Below are 19282 nucleotides of genomic sequence, written 5' to 3'. Positions count from 1 at the left end.
TATTCAAACAACTGATTAAATAAGTTAGACATGTCATATCATTACCATCAACTCTTCAACTAATTGGTCCATCGACCAAGTGGAAGGAAAGTATATATACATATATATATATATATATATATATATATATATATATATATATATATATATATATATATATATATATATATATATATATATATATATATATATATTATCTACTGGCGGTCGCCAGTAGATAGTTATAGTTAGGACCGTGTTTCCATAGGAAATCTCAAAATTCTATTTTGAATAACTTTGGCGCCGGTTGACGAATCCTCGCGAAATTTTCAAAACTAATGAGGCGCTCCGCTCAGCTCCTACCCTAAAAGTCTCGGGGGGATTCGTCAAGCGGGGGCCGAGAAAAAAGGGGGGTCCCAAAACGCGTTTTCCCCATGCATTTTCCCATAGGACCTTTAGTCGAAGGTACAGCCCGAACGGCTGAACAGAATTACTTGAAATTTGGCAGAGAGGTAGTCCTCAGGTCAGGGATGTGCCTTTTGCATATATGGAGTCAATCTGATCAGTAGTTCCTGAGAAAATAGCATTTAAAAGCACATACATATCTATAGCCGCCCACCGTGCGCGCACCGTGCGCGCGCCCTAACGTGCGCGAGCGTAATTCTGATTGGTGGTTACATGTCAGTCAACGTTTGAATCGGTCAAAATCAGGAAGTGTCGGCCGCCATTTTGTTTGTTTTCAGTGCGAGAGTGAAAAAGGAAGGTGGCGAATGTGAAAAGGGGGCAGGGTAGAGAGTTAGGGACACCCTGACAAAGGCTAGGGGGACCCTGAAGGCAGAAAAACCACATTTTAATTTTTTTATTTTTTTAAATGGCGGGGGTGTGCGCACGGTGAAAAACAATAATAAAAAAAAATAATAATGTAATAGGTAGTTTATTGTTAAATAAATATATAAAAAAATAATAATACAAACATAACTTAGCATTTAAAAAACCGTACAAATTCACTGAAAAAACCATAGGTTTCACGCACGTTATAGTTAGGAATTAGCATGCAAAAAGCCTTGCAAATTCACTTAAAAAACCATAGGTTTCACACATGTTATAGTTAGGTGGATATTTCACTCGTAAAAAACCAATGAAATTCCCCCGTTATAGTTAGTTCAGATAACTATAACTCGCGCGACCGCCACTCTATCACAAGGATGATGTCATCAGTGATGTCATGAGTGATGCCACTGACCTTGTCATGAGTGATGTAATATGTGACGTCATGAGCAGGATTGCGGGTGCGCGAGTTATAGTTATCTGAACTAACTATAACGGGGGAATTTCATTGGTTTTTTACGAGTGAAATATCTACCTAACTATAACATGTGTGAAACCTATGGTTTTTTAAGTGAATATATATCAATATATATATTCACTGAAAAAACCATAGGTTTCACAGACGTTATAGTTAGGAATTAGCATTTAAAAAACCTTGCAAATTCACTGAAAAAACCATAGGTTTCACACATGTTATAGTTAGCTGGACATTTTACTCGTAAAAAACCAATGAAATTCCCCCGTTATAGTTAGTTCAGCTAACTATAACTCGCGCGCCCGCAATCCACTGCTGATGACGTCACATATTACATCACTCATGACATGGTCAGTGACATCACTCATGACATCACTGATGACATCTCAAATGACATCACCGATGACATCACTGATGACGTCATCCATTGAGTGTGTGTTTCTTAACAATTTTAATATGTTTAATATATATAGGGAAAGGCCTGTTGAAGAATGAGTGGGTGTACAAGTGTGTAAATGGATGATTTTCTGTGGTGCGTAACTAACTCTATAAGTGAGTCATTAAATGTATCTTACTGCAGACTAGTGACTAAACTGTGTAAATGTCTGTATGTTTCTGTATGTTGGTGTATAAGTGGCTGCATGGTTTTGTGAATAGCTATATGAGTGTCTATATAAGTTATTGATTTCTTGTCTCAGTATCTGTATGGGTTCCTGAGTGTTTGTGTGGGTAGGGTGTGTGTGACTCTATGCATAAATGTGTGAGTGGGTGATTCTATGGGTGCATGGTTTTAAGAGTGCATCTGTGATGGACTGTATGGTTGAGTGAGTGTATGTATGGGTGTGTTAGGGATTGAATGTATATCTCAGTGGTACATTTGTGACTAACTACATATGTGAAAGGCAGTATATATGCGTGTAAGAGTATATAAGTGGGTAGATGTTAGAGTGTGTGATTGTGAGAGTGACTGTATGGATGAGTGTGTGCTTGTATCAATGATTCTATAAGAGCGTAAGAATGTGATACTATTTTTATGAGTAAGTGAACTTGAGTGTGTATAACCGCATAGGTGAGTAAATGGGAGTGTGATTATTTCCATGACCGAGTAGGTGTGAGAGTACCTCTATGGATGATTGGTAGTGTGTGAGTGTCTATATAGGTGTATAAATGCATATGATAGTTTTGTATGGAGTGACTGTAAGTATGAGTGACTGTACAGGTGAATGAGTGGAGGTGTATGTAGACCTAAGAGTTAATAAGTGGGTATGTAGTTATTGGTATTGCAGTATGTATGGTTTTGAGAATGGAACTCTTAAATTTTGAGTCGGTGTATCAAAGGTTATATTAGGGTGTGAGAAGATGTGGTAATTTATCACATGGATGACGTCATCAGTGATGTCATCAGTGATGTCATTTGAGATGTCATCAGTGATGTCATGAGTGATGTCACTGACCATGTCATGAGTGATGTAATATGTGACGTCATCAGCAGTGGACTGCGGGCGCGCGAGTTATAGTTAGCTGAACTAACTATAACGGGGGAATTTCATTGGTTTTTTACGAGTAAAATGTCCAGCTAACTATAACATGTGTGAAACCTATGTTTTTTTCAGTGAATTTGCAAGGTTTTTTAAATGCTAATTCGTAACTATTATGTGTGTGAAACCTATGGTTTTTTCAGTGAATTTTAAAGGTTTTTTAAATGCTAATTTTAGTATTTTTTAATATATTTTTTATATATTTCTTTTACAAAAATTTCCCTATGTATACATTTATAGATTATCTGTATCCTTTAATTTGGTGTGGCTCATTTTTTTTTTACTTTGAATTTGGATAAAGTTGAACAGCATAGTTAATATGTTCTATTAACTTATGTACACTTTAAATTTTTTTTTTTCTATAAATTTTTAGGGTGCGCGCACTGAGCGCGCACCTAGTACGCATGCGTACGTTTTTTGTGTACGCATGCGTACGTTATATACGTACGCATACGTACGTTTTAGTACGCGCTCGCAGCGCGCACCCAGTACGCATGCGTACGTACGCATGCGTGCGTCGTACGTGCTCCGCGCGCTACACTCGCGCATACGCGCGGAGTACGCACGCTGATGTTCGCGCATGCGCGCGTGCTACGTATGCGCGTTACGTACGCGCATAAAACTTATGCGCATGCGCGCGTACACGTTCGCGCATGCGTAATTGCACCGTGCGCGCTCGGAGCTTGCTCCGTGCGCGCACCTCGAGTTATGTGATTAATAAAACAACACTTTTAATTGGTTTTCATTACTTTCAGTTTCAGATTGTTTCAACACCACACCCAATCCCCTCATGGCAAGTCATGTGATCAAGAAACATCACTTTTCATTGGTTCAAAGTACTTTCAGTTCCAGATTCTTCCAAAACCACACCCACTCCCCTCATTGTTAGTTCTGATTCCCTTGGAGAAGGAGCTACTCTGTTTTTGTGAGACAATGGCAGAGCACCAGCCACCTTCTGAGAGTGAACAGGACACTCTTGAGAGACAGAGACAGAGGCAGAGGAAGCAGAAAGACTCCTTTATATGGCAGTTTTTCACTTTTCCTGAGGGACAAAAGAAGGTGAATGCACCAAAAGTGACCTGCATACTTTGTCAGCGGACCTTACCACGTGGGAATGCTAATAAGAAGTACTCTTTTAGTATTCACACAATGTTGAGGCACGTTGAGAAAATGCATCCTGTGACTTTTCGTCAAGCTTCTGGAGCAAACCCTCCACCTGCTCAGCCGACGACATCTGCAGCAGCTCAGCCGAGCACATCTTTGGCAGCTCAGCCGAGCACTTCTTCTGCGATGGTGCCTTCACCTTCTTACACACCTCTGGATATTCGTCCTTGTTTTGAGAGGATGTCTACACTGTGCATGGATTGTGGTACTCTTATTACTATGGTTGAGAGCAGTGTTGATCTCATTCAGAGAAAATTTGAGGAGCACTCTTGCACTGGGCCATAGTTTTGTTATTTTTTTTTTCGTTTTTCTCTTCCTCTGTCCCTACATTAACTCAAGGGCTCTTTTTAGAGCCACCTAAAATCTAAACACAAAAACTTGTTTTTTGAATCTATTTGTCAATTTTTTTTTTGGGGTGCGCGCACCCAATGATGTTTTTTAAAAAAAATAATCATTTTTTTCAACTTTAGTAAACCTTCAGGGACTCCCTGACAAAGAGAGGGGAGTGGCAAAGTAATTAAAAAAGAGATGGTGTACATTTCACAGATGAAGGGAAGAGAGTCTTCCTATTAAACTTTAAACTCTGCATCAGTACTTACGTATAGGTACCCTAAACCTATCAAAAAAGATAATAGCTCATTTTAGTGCTGCGTTTGAATTGGCTGTAAGGAGAGGAAAAGACACACAGAGTGGCTTATCCTCTCCTTGTAAATATGGAGGAGCACCCTGCGCCACTAGTACGTCAAGAAAAGTGACGTAGTGGTGGCGCAAGTGGCTTGTAAATCTGCCCCAGAGATGTTAAGGAAATTAAGGGTAAAACAGACAAACAGAGAGTGACAGAGACAGAAAGCAAACAACTGAGAAGGAGTAAGGCAGTTAAAAAGACTAAGACATATGGATACAGAGAAAGAAACATGGATGAAAAATTAGTGATGGAGGTAGTAAAGGTAGAGGAGTAGTAGAGAAGGAGTGAGGGAGTTACAAAAGAGTAGTAAAGCAGGAAGAGAGAGTGAGAAGAGAAATGAGAAAAGCAGAGTAAGGAGAGGTGAAGAAAAGGAAGCATGAAACGAAAGGAGTGAGACATACAGATACTTACCTGACCATCAAAGTAACTTATTTAGAAATAAATGTTTTTATTTAATTGCAAGGAAACTGAATTACATTTTCTAAATTTTCTTTCTAGTTCTGAAAAAAAGAAAAAAAGTATTATTATTCAACAATACATTTTATTAAACAGTACATGTTTTTTCATATTTAGCAAAGCAATTTTTTGCCCTTTTTTTGCTGTTTTCAGAATGTTTTGATTTTCACTGAAAATAGTGAAATTAATTGTATTCATCATTTAACAGCGGGCAAAAAAAAAAAATCTGAAAGATTGTTTAAAAAAGCCCCAAATGTATCCTCACTAAAACATACCTTAATAGAAATCTCACATATGTATTAAAAATACCTTTTAAGTACAATAACAATTTTCAAGAAATAATGTCGTAAACCTTGTTGCAAAAGAACATATGCCAAAATAATATCTGTCAAAGAAGTCCACAATTGTTTGTTTTACCTTTCCTTGAGGCCAAATGGTAAGTTTAAAATCCTTTTTGAGTGAAATATTCAATTTTAATCCTTTAAAATTTAAATAATGCTTTCTTCAGATGCTGAATTTAGTATTTAAAATTCGGGTTTCAGAAAAATTAAGTAACAATTGGGTAAATCATAAGGCAAACGTTGCTTGAAAATCAATTGAGAATCATAACACAGTGTCCATCCTTTTTCACATTTAAGATAAACTGTGTAATGACCAGAAGTTATGTAAGGACCATCATGAAAAATTATTGCAACTGCTACAAAAGTTTTTCCAGATATAGATAATTGATTACCAACAAACTTCTTTAGTAAAGTTTCCAATTTTGTTCCATCAGCTCTACAACGTTGTACCATTAAAATTACATACTGTCCATATTTCTTTAAAAATAACGTTGACAACATTTCAGATTTACATTCAGAACATTCCATGTTGTGATTAGCATCTTTAACTAATTTACTAAAAGTCACTGTTTTACTTTCTGGTAATGGTAAATATATGAACCTTTCAGAATCAACATTACTACTGCATATGTTCATACAGTTTTCACAACAATGTTCCCATTTATAAGAGACACCAAATAAATGTTCTACTTCTACCCCTTCATCTTCCAGTACCATCAGCATATACATTTAGAATTCCTGTGCATCTTGCTGGACATTTTGTGTAAATTGTGTACATCCAGAACATACATCGAAAAGATTTCTAACATCAGAAGCACTTTCTATTTTATTTTTATCATTACTCAGCTTCTCATAAAGGAGACTCAGCAAAGAACAGAATCTTTTTCCCTGATTTACTATTATCTGCTCTTGCAACAATTCAAGATAAAATACAACATTCAGCACTACATTTGCGTAGCAGTTGACACCAGAGCTATTTTCAAAATGACAACCAACAACCTCTTCCACACTGTCCTTTTTCTTTTTGGTTGCAGTCACATCACTGTCTTTTTGTTTTCTCTTCTGTACATCCTCATTACAGATATTCTCAAATCTCCTTTTCCGACAAACAACACGCTTTTCAAACACAGGATACTGACCTAAATGAGGAGCATAGCTTCTTCTTAATCTATTATACTCCTTTACACAGTTTGCATCAGCACTTACTTTTGAGTCATCAAAGTCTATCATGAATAAACCAGATAATTTTTTCACGCGTGACAAAGCAACATATGCTATACCTTCTTTAAACACAGTAGATCCAATGTTTACAAAAGCACTATCAACAGTTAATCCTTGAGACTTGTGAATAGTTACAGCATATGCTAGAGAAATCGGAAACTGCTTCCTACGTACATATAAGTCTTTCACTAGCAAAAAACGAACTGAACAACGACTAATGACTTTAACCTCTTCAATATGATCAAATTTTATTTTTAAGAATTCAATTCCATCTTTTTTCTGGTACTTTACAAAACCCACAACTTTACCCATAGCTCCATTCACTAAACCTTTTTCTACATCCAAATTACGTCTTAAAATTACTCTACAGTTCATACACACATAAAGATTATTTTCCAAACCAGCTGTTTTTGAAATGTTTTTCTCCAGAGAATCCAATTTAGTAGCCAATTTTCCTGTCAATATAATAGTTATTCGTTCATGTTAAATTTTATCCACAGCTTCCAGTTTTATGATCTCTTCATTTTCCAATTTCAAAAGTTCTTGATTGAATACAGAGTATTCATGTAGTGTTGGCATTAAGCAGATTACAGTATTTTTTTCAGCAATTTTCTTGTATATTTTCTCTGGAACTATTTCTTCTGTTGTAAACAAATTACTCAGCAATCGACTCTGTAATGCTTTTCTGTCATGTTCTGGGAGTAGTCCAATTCTTATATCTTTCAGAATACTTGCATAATCCTCATCATTGGCTTGCCTCATATTGGTAATGAGTTCCTTATACTCAAAATATGTCCAAATATTTACATTGCCTATACTTCCTAACGACTTTTTCTTGTCTTCGTGTGTAAGTGTATGGAATACCGGTTGTCCTTTAACTGGAGTAAGTTGCAAAAGATCCCCAAAAACTATGACGTGTTTTCCTCCAAATAACACGTCATAGTCTGTCTTTAGTATTTGCTGCATTCTTAAATGCACAAAGGCAAGCATTAAGTTTGATACCATGCTTACCTCATCAATAATGAGTACTTTCATTTTCTTCAATACTCTTGAAACTTCCAAGCATGCTTCTCCTGCTAGTTTGTGGTATTGTATTTTGTTCTCATGCTCTACTGGTAACATTAGCAAACGATGTAAGGTAACTCCTTTTATGTTATACGCTGCTAACCCAGTTGGAGCAGTAACAACACAAGACAAAATGGAATCCGTTTTCTTCTGTAGGTAGCTTCTAATTACATTAATTAAGAAACTTTTTCCAGTTCCTGCTTGTCCACTTACATACATTCTCATTGGTTCAAAAGATGTGCATGAGCACTCTTTATTTTCATGTAGTAATCCGTGATACATTTTTTTCCTGACTTCTTCATAAATTTGTTGTTGTTCATCATTCAGTTGTTCTTCCAAATTCGGTAAGTTTATTAAATCATCCTGAGCTTGATTCATAGCTGTTTCGACTTCAGTCATGGCTATTGCGGCTTCATTTTCTACGATTGGTTGTCCTAGAGGATCTTGACTGAATGTCCCAGAACTTTGACTGTCTTGAGAACTGTCTCTAGCTACTTCAGCTGCAATTGTTGCTTCTTGTTCAATTTCTTCATTTAACATTTGAACATAAGTTGTAAAAGTACTGCATTCTATGCTGTCTTTGCTAGCATTGAAGGAATCTTCATAACTCTGGAATTCTCCAAGTAGTTCGTCCTCTGAACGCCATGGTTTAAACAGCTGCAAAAGTGCCAAGTAGTAAAATTCCTTTTTGTCAGGAGTGTCGCAACTCAGCTTCCGGTGATTTATCAAACTTCCTTTTGTTTGCTTCACCAAACATCCTTCCTCACCACTGACTTTATATTTTCCATTGTTGATATCTTCTGTGGCATTCCGTTTAAAAATGAAGTTCTGCAGCACTTCATAGAGACACATGTTCTCAAGGTGATGACTTCTTTGTGGGTAATATGTGTCCAACATGTTTGTTCTTAAAATGTCTGTACTTTCTGGTTCGAACTCTGCAAAATATTCAATTTCTCGAATAGATTTCCGTACCCGATTTCGCATTCCTGCAAGGCCTAAACTTACCCAAATTATTCTTCTTGATTTCGAGTACAGACTTGGCGATGATAACCTATCTGAGCATTCGTAGGATCCAATTTCTCGATGCGATAACATCTTTAAACTGAAACTGTATAGCTTCTTACTGACAGTCTTCTCGTGAGAAATCTCTTCCCACATTTCCTTCAATTCCGTTTTCTCTGATTTAGTGATGTAAGATGTGACATACCGAGCAACAGCAATAGAATTGTCAGCCACATACTGTATATCCATGTTAGCATTCCACATGGATAAAATGACTGGGTTGTAGTCATTTATATATTTTGACTCTTCTTTTCTTCTTAGGTTGTAGGTTTTCTTAGGCGATTTTCTTGTAATAGTATGTCGCACAGCTGACATAAAACTGTTTACTCTTCCTTTTGAAAGAACAGGTCCTGGAAATCCAAATCGACATTTGGGTGCCGATCACGATCCGGTAAAAACCGGGTACGAACCGTCAGACGGAGCATATTCTCCGTCCGACGCGTACCCGGACGTCAATTTCTACAAACAAGGAATTACGAATCGCACGGGTACACCATGACCGTACGATTCGTAAAAAAGTCCGACCGAACAAAAAAACACCTACCAATGCGATCCGGGAAAGTGCCGACCTGACGTTGGGACGCTCGCAGCCAGCCATTCACGACCCAGGAATCACGATTCGCACCGACGTCACCCCGCACGGTGAATATTTTGCGGCAGCCAAAAACTGCCGGGAAATCAGGACGACGCGAACAAGGACCACCAGTACGCGACGGACAGACGACGACGCGAACAAGGAGGACCAGTACGTGACGGACACACAGGACGACGCCACCAAGGAGGACCCGTACGCGACAGGACGACGCGATTGGAGTACCAGTACGCGACGGACAGACATGGACCCGAACCTACGAGTCATCCCTGCCCTCATAGCAGTCCACCTGCTCTACAGGCACCGACGCAGATGCCGCAGAAGGTCAGGATAACTAAGGGAGGGGGGAAAGTGGGGTGGGGTGGGGGTGGCACGCCCAGGGCAGACCACAAAACAACCACATAAGTCACACATGGCCTGGACATACCTGACTCCCATGCCCTGGCCACCACGAGGGGGTGGGGGTGTGTCCTGATAACCCAGCGACCGCCACAACGGAAGTCCGTCACCACGCGAACCGGCAACACAACCAGACAGGTACGTCCCGTACCCACGCCTCAAGAGCGTGGGTACGAGTCGTACCACGCCCACACACACGTCACCCCAACAATGGCGGGACGGATCGTACCCACGTGGCAAAGGCCTGGGTACGGCCCGCACAAGCATCACATAGCGTGGGGACGGATATGTACGGACCCTACCCCCACCCGCGTATGCATGGAGCGTACCCCCACCCCAACAGTGTAAGTACGACTCGAACCCTCACCCGCGGACGTACGGACCGTACCCCCACCCCCACCAGTGTAAGTACGACCCGTACCCCCACCCGCGTATGCATGGAGCGTACCCCCCATGCCAACAGTGTAAGTACGACCCGTACCCTCACCCGCGTATGCATGGAGCGTACCCCCCATGCCAACAGTGTAAGTACGACCCGTACCCTCACCCGCGTATGCATGGAGCGTAACCCCCATGCCAACAGTGTAAGTACGACCCGTACCCCCACCCGCGTATGCATGGAGCGTGCCCCCCACCCCATCAGTGTAAGTACGACTCGAACCCTCACCCGCGGACGTACGGACCATACCCCCACCCCCACCAGTGTAAGTACGACCCGTTCCCCCACCCGCGTATGCAAGGAGCGTACCCCCCACCCCAACAGTGTAAGTACGACTCGAACCCTCACCCGCGGACGTACGGACCGTACCCCCACCCCCACCAGTGTAAGTACGACCCGTACCCCCACCCGCGTATGCATGGAGCGTACCCCCCATGCCAACAGTGTAAGTACGACCCGTACCCTCACCCGCGTATGCATGGAGCGTAACCCCCATGCCAACAGTGTAAGTACGACCCGTACCCCCACCCGCGTATGCATGGAGCGTGCCCCCCACCCCATCAGTGTAAGTACGACTCGAACCCTCACCCGCGGACGTACGGACCGTACCCCCACCCCCACCAGTGTAAGTACGACCCGTACCCCCACCCACGTATGCATGGAGCGTACCCCCCATGCCAACAGTGTAAGTACGACCCGTACCCTCACCTCGAATGCATGGAGCGAGCGTACATATCCAAGCGTACATATCCAGAAATTGGAGGTGTGTGTGCAGAGTCCTCCCAGCAGTGCCCAGAGACAGGAGGGTGTGTGCAGAGTCCTCCCAGCAGTGCCCTGAGACAGGAGGGGTGGGTGCAGAGTCCTCCCAGCAGTGTCCAGACCCAGGAGGGGTGTGTGCAGAGTCCCCCCAGCAGTGTCCAGACCCAGGAGGGGTGTGTGCAGAGTCCTCCCAGCAGTGCCCAGAGACAGGAGGGGTGGGTGTGGAGTCCTCCCAGCAGTGCCCTGAGACAGGAGGGGTGGGTGCAGAGTCCTCCCAGCAGTGCCCTGAGACAGGAGGGGTGGGTGTGGAGTCCTCCCAGCAGTGTCCAGACCCAGGAGGGGTGTGTGCAGAGTCCTCCCAGCAGTGCCCTGAGACAGGAGGGGTGGGTGCAGAGTCCTCCCAGCAGTGTCCAGACCCAGGAGGGGTGTGTGCAGAGTCCCCCCAGCAGTGTCCAGACCCAGGAGGGGTGTGTGCAGAGTCCTCCCAGCAGTGCCCAGAGACAGGAGGGGTGGGTGTGGAGTCCTCCCAGCAGTGCCCTGAGACAGGAGGGGTGGGTGCAGAGTCCTCCCAGCAGTGCCCTGAGACAGGAGGGGTGGGTGCAGAGTCCTCCCAGCAGTGTCCAGACCCAGGAGGGGTGTGTGCAGAGTCCCCCCAGCAGTGTCCAGACCCAGGAGGGGTGTGTGCAGAGTCCTCCCAGCAGTGCCCAGAGACAGGAGGGGTGGGTGTGGAGTCCTCCCAGCAGTGCCCTGAGACAGGAGGGGTGGGTGCAGAGTCCTCCCAGCAGGAGCCGTGCAATCCTCCGCGTCCAGCACCGGATATCCTGCCAGCGTTTCCTCACCTGGGGCAGGCTCCGCCTCCGACCATCCACACGCCTCACGGCACTGACGGCGGTCAGCCAGATCTGCTCCTTGGCAGTGGCGCCTACCTGTGAGGTAGAACAAGTGACACCACATCAATACACCAGCCACATGTCACAGAGAGACATATGGGTACAAATTAGCTGGTTACAACAAGGCATGTCATGCAGCCAACGCATTGCACCTTTGTCATAGGGACATCATCCCCTGGTGAGGGGAAAAAGCACTACGTGCCACAGTGGGTACACAGGTGGAATGATGGCAATGTCACAATCAATGATCAAGGCTCACACTGTGCATCACACCCACCCCTCCTGTCTCAGGGCACTGCTGTTAGTGATAGGCACACACCCCTCCTGTCTCAGGGCACTGCTGGGAGCACACTGTACCCACCCCTCCTGTCTCAGGGCACTGCTGGGAGCACTCTGTACCCACCCCTCCTGTCTCAGGGCACTGCTGTTAGTCATAGGCACACACCCCTCCTGTCTCAGGGCACTGCTGGGAGCACACTGTACCCACCCCTCCTGTCTCAGGGCACTGCTGGGAGCACTCTGTACCCACCCCTCCTGTCTCAGGGCACTGCTGTTAGTGATAGGCACACACCCCTCCTGTCTCAGGGCACTGCTGGGAGCACACTGTACCCACCCCTCCTGTCTCAGGGCACTGCTGGGAGCACTCTGTACCCACCCCTCCTGTCTCAGGGCACTGCTGTTAGTGATAGGCACACACCCCTCCTGTCTCAGGGCACTGCTGGGAGCACACTGTACCCACCCCTCCTGTCTCAGGGCACTGCTGGGAGCACTCTGTACCCACCCCTCCTGTCTCAGGGCACTGCTGTTAGTGATAGGCACACACCCCTCCTGTCTCAGGGCACTGCTGGGAGCACACTGTACCCACCCCTCCTGTCTCAGGGCACTGCTGGGAGCACTCTGTACCCACCCCTCCTGTCTCAGGGCACTGCTGTTAGTGATAGGCACACACCCCTCCTGTCTCAGGGCACTGCTGGGAGCACACTGTACCCACCCCTCCTGTCTCAGGGCACTGCTGGGAGCACTCTGTACCCACCCCTCCTGTCTCAGGGCACTGCTGTTAGTGATAGGCACACACCCCTCCTGTCTCAGGGCACTGCTGGGAGCACACTGTACCCACCCCTCCTGTCTCAGGGCACTGCTGGGAGCACTCTGTACCCACCCCTCCTGTCTCAGGGCACTGCTGGGAGACATCAGGCACCCCCCCCCTGGGACCCCCCCGACAGTACATGGCATGTGTGTTACACCTGGACGCAATGGCAGAAGTCACAGTCACAACATAGGGACAGTCTGTGGCAGTGGCCTATGCACTCACCTGATACCCTGGTCGCCCATACAGCATGGGGTACTGTGGGAGGATCACATCCAGCAGAGCCATGTTCTCCTCCAGGGTGAATGGCTGTGTCCTCTCCACAGCCCTTGACATGGTTCCAGGGAATCAGTAGCAGCAGCTGGGTCGACGAATGCAAAGATGTGCAGGCAAGTGCTCCCTCATGGGACCTGGCTGCCTTATATGTGCCCTTCTGCCCAGTCTCATGCACAGGAGTACAGAGAGATTGGTCACTCACATTTGCATCCTATGTTTCCACCAATCCCTACAAACCTAGAAGTCTGTGTGTTCTCTATCGGTTTCATTCTCCTGCATGATGTCAGCCCCACAAACACATTGCAACAAAGTAGACAAATTCCAACTGACTTCTGCTGTGCACCTTCCAGAACAATTTCGAATTTTGAACTTGGTCTCCATGACAACCAGCATGCATGTAGGCCTTAATACTTGTCCCCTATGTAATTTGGAGCATCACACACAGGTACGGTGCGTGTGGGGGCCCTAGGGCACCCCAAATGCATGGCAACGGCCCGTACATGCATGCCTACCCTCTCCATCACTATGGGTCTGCACGCGTATGCGTACCCGTAGTGGTACGGACCGTACACTCGCATCTACGCTCACTATCACTATGGGTCTGCACGCGTATGCGTACCCGTAGTGGTACGGACCGTACACTCGCATCTACGCTCTCCATCACTATGGGTCTGCACGCGTATGCGTACCCGTAGTGGTACGGACCGTACACTCGCATCTACGCTCACTATCACTACGAGTACGCATACGCGTGCAGACCCATAGTGATGGAGAGCGTAGATGCGAGTGTACGGTCCGTACCACTACGGGTACGCATACGCGTGCAGACCCATAGTGATAGTGAGCGTAGATGCGAGTGTACGGTCCGTACCACTACGGGTACGCATACGCGTGCAGACCCATAGTGATAGTGAGCGTAGATGCGAGTGTACGGTCCGTACCACTATGGGTACGCATACGCGTGCAGACCCATAGTGATAGTGAGCGTAGATGCGAGTGTACGGTCCGTACCACTACGGGTGCGCATACGCGTGCAGACCCATAGTGATAGGGCCGTACACTCGCATCTACGCTCTCTATCACTATGGGTCTTCACGCGTATGCGTACTCGTAGTGGTACGGACCGTACACTCACATTTACGCTCTCCATCACTATGGGTCTGCACGCGTATGCGTACCCGTAGTGACACGGACCGTACACTCGCATCTACGCTCGCCATCACGATGGGTACACATACGGCAGCACTCCCACAGTGATTTGGGAACATGCACAGGCCCTCTCAGCAGCAGTACGGCGGATTTTACACATCACTGTGGTGATAGGCGACATACATGTAGGAATAGGGCGGACATACTTGTCCATGGATGGACATACTTGTCCAGGAATGGACATCAAGGCATCGTCTGTGCATTACCACATGTGTGGGGCACAGGTGTCACAGGCTGTGATGTGGAACATGCCTCCTGAGTGGAGAAGGCATCAGATGTATGATGAGATGTGTACATGTGTACTGTGTGAGGGTGCAATGTGTGCCAGGCATGCCCTTGACTCCTTTGACATGTGTGCATGTGGGACTGCGCACTTGGGGTGAGCGTCACTGGCATGGCACCGACACCAACACACGGAAGTGTCCCATGATGCCAGGTACAGGGGTCATGACACATGACTTATCACTACCCACAGTGCACAATGTGACTATGCCATATATGTGTCCGGGATTTACAGCAGGTTGATGTTGTAGCACCCTCAAAAGCTGCAGCCGTTGCAGCAACCAACATGTGGCTGTGTGTAGATTGTCATTGCACACTGTTCCCAACACCATGCCACATGTGTTCTCGGATGTGAGGTGCACATGTATGCAAGGGACACGGAGTAGCGTGACAAGGCCATGTCAGCAAACTCATAAGGAATGTGTGGTGAGTCATGACATGTGCACCTTCATGGCAAGGTGTGTGGGCTGGACTAGTGTAATGTCATGTGACCTGTGGCTCAAGTGTTCCGCTGCCAGTCTCTGCAATCGGCATCACACTTCTGCTGATGTGTGGGTGTATGTCACTCCTGTCTTGCGTCGGGCAGTGCACTTGCACTGGGACACAGCTATTTCCATGGCGTGGCATGGGGAGGTTCTCAATCACCGTGTGTAGCTGGGTCTTGGAAGGAGTGTCACCTTGCATCCATACGTGTCCTGGGCATGTAGCACATGCCTGACTCCCTATGTGGCATGTGTGTATTGCCAGATTTACATGTGCTCAGTAGACATGAGTTGTTCTCGTAGTGCACTCACTCTTCCTTGTCACTTCCAAATTACTGCAGAGCGCCTCCTGTTGCCCGAAGAATTCCAGACTTGGCCACCATGCAGGAGAATGACAGGATCCGGCTCTACCGCTTCACCCAACCGTTGATTCTGGAGCTGACGGCGAGACTGGCACCACACCTGCAACCGCAGCACAGGTATCCTACGGCACTGACACCCCAGCTGAAGGTAATGGCTGCCCTACATTTCCTTGCCACGGGTACCTTCCAAAATACCATAGCTCATGTTGGTGGCATGTCCCAGAGCATGTTCAGCGGTGTGCTGCATGATTTCTTGGAGGCCATGTTGATTCACCTGGATGACTTCATCAAGTTCCCAACCCCTGAACAGATGACTGAGGTCTAGCGTGGTTTCTATGCCCTGGGAGGGATGCCCCATGTCATTGGGTCCATAGATGGGACACATGTAGGTTTGGTACCACCACACGCACGGGAGGTGGCGTACCGCAATCGGAAGCACTACCACTCCATCAATGCCCTTGTGGTGTGTCTGTCCAACATGGTGATTTCACATGTCTGTGCTCGTTTCCCAGGATCAGCACACGATGCCTACATCATGAGGCGTAGCGGGATGCCTGATATGATGATGCAGCTGCGCAACGAACGAGCATGTGTTGTTGGTGGGTACAGTCTGTCTGTCCTGTATTCTGTTTGGCCGAGCAGCACTACCGCTTCGCCAGTTCTAACGATATCCATGTGCTTTCCATTTAGGGGACGCTGGCTATCCCAACATGCCTTGGCTGCTGACACCTCTCCGCAACCCCATCACGCCGGCCCAGCTCCGCTACAACACCGCCCATGGCCGGACAAGGCGAGTGATAGAGAGGACGTTTGGCATGCTGAAGAGCCGATTCCGGTGCCTCCACAAGACCGGCGGCGCACTCCCATATGCCCCGGCAAAGGTTTGCAAGATCTTCATGGTCTGCTGCATGCTGCACAACATGGCAGTTGAAAGAGCTGTGCCACTCATCCTGAATCAACATGACGAGGACCATCCACCCGTGGAGGACGAAGGGCTTGGCAATGGGGCTAGTGATGTGGAGGATGTGGAGCCGCAAGAGGACATCCGGACTCGGCTCATGCGCGACTTCTTTGCTTAGTGGTGAGTACCAGTGTCTGAGTGTGCACGCCTTGGTCCCCGTGTGGCATGTGTTGTGATGTGTGTGTCCACCTGCATGTATGGCACGTGAGTCAGAGGTGTGTGTGGGTGTGTCACTGGAGTGATGGTGGCAGTGATGGTAGTATTTCCCCAGTCATAATTTTGACCTAGCATGTTGTCATCCATACATGTGTCGAGTCAATGCACATGCAAGTGGCTGTGCTTTTTGTGGCTGACTTCTTGTGTGTCTATCTTCCCCAGGTACCTGCGCATGCCATCTGCTGGTTGCATTGTTGTGGCACTGCTATTCCTCATGGACATGGCATCGTGGGCTGACTCAGCGTTACAGGCACGGACACGTTTGGAAGTCTCCATGGGGTAAGGGATGCATCTGGGGTGTATTGGGTGTGGCAGTTGTTCACGATGTGTGCACACTGCCCAGGTCGGGGTTTGGTTCCTCTGCAGTCATGTGGCATCCCCATGGGACACGACATGCAGCTGGGTACACCAGAATAGATGGGCTGCCTGGTTGTCAGTCATCAGTGATGGGATGGTGGATTGTGATGATGGCATCAATGTGTGTGACACTGCCCTCGGACACATACGGTTGACATTGGCTTGACATGGCGTGGGACTTCCACATCAGCGGATCTATGGTGTATGGCAGGCTCTCCGTGTGCAGCTGTGGGTATTTAGCTGTTAGCCGACGCTTGTGTGCCAGTACCATGGCTATCACGCATTTGTGCTGCAGAAGGGGGGTGCCAGTGTTTGAGCCACATGTTACTCCACATGATGTGTTCATGTGTACTTAAAGTTGCCTCTGCAATCCCAAAAACATGACTATTAAAGGTGTCCCTATGCCTCCAAGGTGCCTCTGCTCAGTCAATGCTGGTGTGTTGGCACGGTGCATCCTGCATGTCTGGCATGGTATTCCCAGATTGTGGCTATGTGTCAATGTGTCGAGTGGCAAGATGCAAGCTGTGTGTGTGTGCTGAGACTGTGTATTGGGCATGATGTCCATGACTGTGTGGGTAGTGTGACATGTGCCATCCCCATGCATCCAACGTTGTCCAGGCCCCCATTCTCTGCATCCACCGGACTCAAGCTTGCAGGACATGGTTCTGCCACCTGTCTACACGTACCTGGGTGCCCCCCAGGACACGGGCCAGGTTCCCTGACCTCTGCGCATGACTGTTGCTGTACTCAATGTGTCTGTCAGCACGGTTGTTCGGCCACCCCCTCAGCTGGTTCTGCACATCACGGGTGTGTATGGTGCTCCATGTCTGTCTTGCCTAATAAACTGTGACCCATGTGTCCTGTGCCAGACTCAGGCCCCAGGGTGTGGATGGTTGAAGTGAACAGATGACTCAGGCATGTTTAGACTGTACAAGACACATGTTAGGTAATAATGCTACCAGCAGGCATCTACTCTTAATAGTGTGATTTATTAGGGGGGGGGGGGGACAAAGTGGGGGGCTTTCCGGGATTAGGGAATCCAAAGTTCAGTAGGGGAGTTGGTGTCCTTGCCATTGGAAATCCTCAGAGTCCATGCCACAGTCTTTGTCAACATTGGTCAGCCAGTGACCAGCAGGGCCATGTGGCAGAGAATGTCTCTTGATGCTGTGATGCTGTTGCTCCAGTGGGCCAGGTGCCAGGCCAGGTGTCCTGGGAGATGGTGATGTTGCAGCCACCCTCACGGTCCTTTCCGTGGACGACCCGGCTTCCTGCGGGGAACCTCAGCAGCAGGCCGTGACGACGTCTGGGATGCTCCGTCGGATGTTTCCTCCTCCTCCTCATGATCCCTCCCTGTGGGTGGTGATGTTCTCCGCCTTCTGGCACAGGGAGGGTCGGCCATGGTGTCGGCCATCCGACGGAGTTCAGCGTGAATCCCCTGGGACGCCGTCACTTGCTCAGCCTGTCTGTCCTCCATCCTCCGTTGGTGTAGCTGTAGACAGGCTATTAGCTCCGCATGTTGCTGGGCCTGCTGGACCTTGATCCCCTCGAGGACGGACACAACATGGGCCATGCCCGTGGTGTCCTGCCGGTATGAGTCCAGGATGTTACGGACATGTGAAAATACCGGATCCCCAGCCAACTGGTCAGGCTCGCGCCTCCGCCGTCCTCCACTCCCACCACCCCTGCCCACTTGCGTCTGGCCTGCACTTGTGGGCACATCGGGTCTCCGGGACCCCTGAGGGGTGGCATTGGCGTTGTCGCCTGCCTCCTCCTGGGTGCCCGGGACACCGTGTCCCTCCTGGCGAGCCTGGCTGCATTGTGGTGTTGGGGCAGGGATCCTGGGTGTCTCCTGGGATGTGGCAGGAGTGGGGGTGGTGGTTGGCACGGTTGTACCTGACGCAGGTGCTGCAGGTGGTTGGACACCAGAGGGGCCAGGTCGGTCGGGGTCGTCCGCAGAGTGGTGAGAGTGGTCGCTGCCGGTGGGATCGGTCTCCTGCAGATCCGGGTCCTGTGAGTGTTCCCCCCCAGTGTTGGGGGGTGCAGCATGACGTTGACCTGTGTGTGAGAGAGAAAATGTTAATTTTGATCCATGCAACATCCATGTTTCATCCGTTACAAAGTTGGCACATTTCCTCTTGGAATTAGGATCTGTCTTGC

Source organism: Triturus cristatus, chromosome 12 (genome assembly GCF_964204655.1).
Source record: "Triturus cristatus chromosome 12, aTriCri1.1, whole genome shotgun sequence".
NCBI lineage: Eukaryota > Metazoa > Chordata > Amphibia > Caudata > Salamandridae > Triturus > Triturus cristatus.
The sequence above is the reverse complement of the archived record's forward strand: the minus strand, read 5'-3'. Positions refer to the sequence as shown.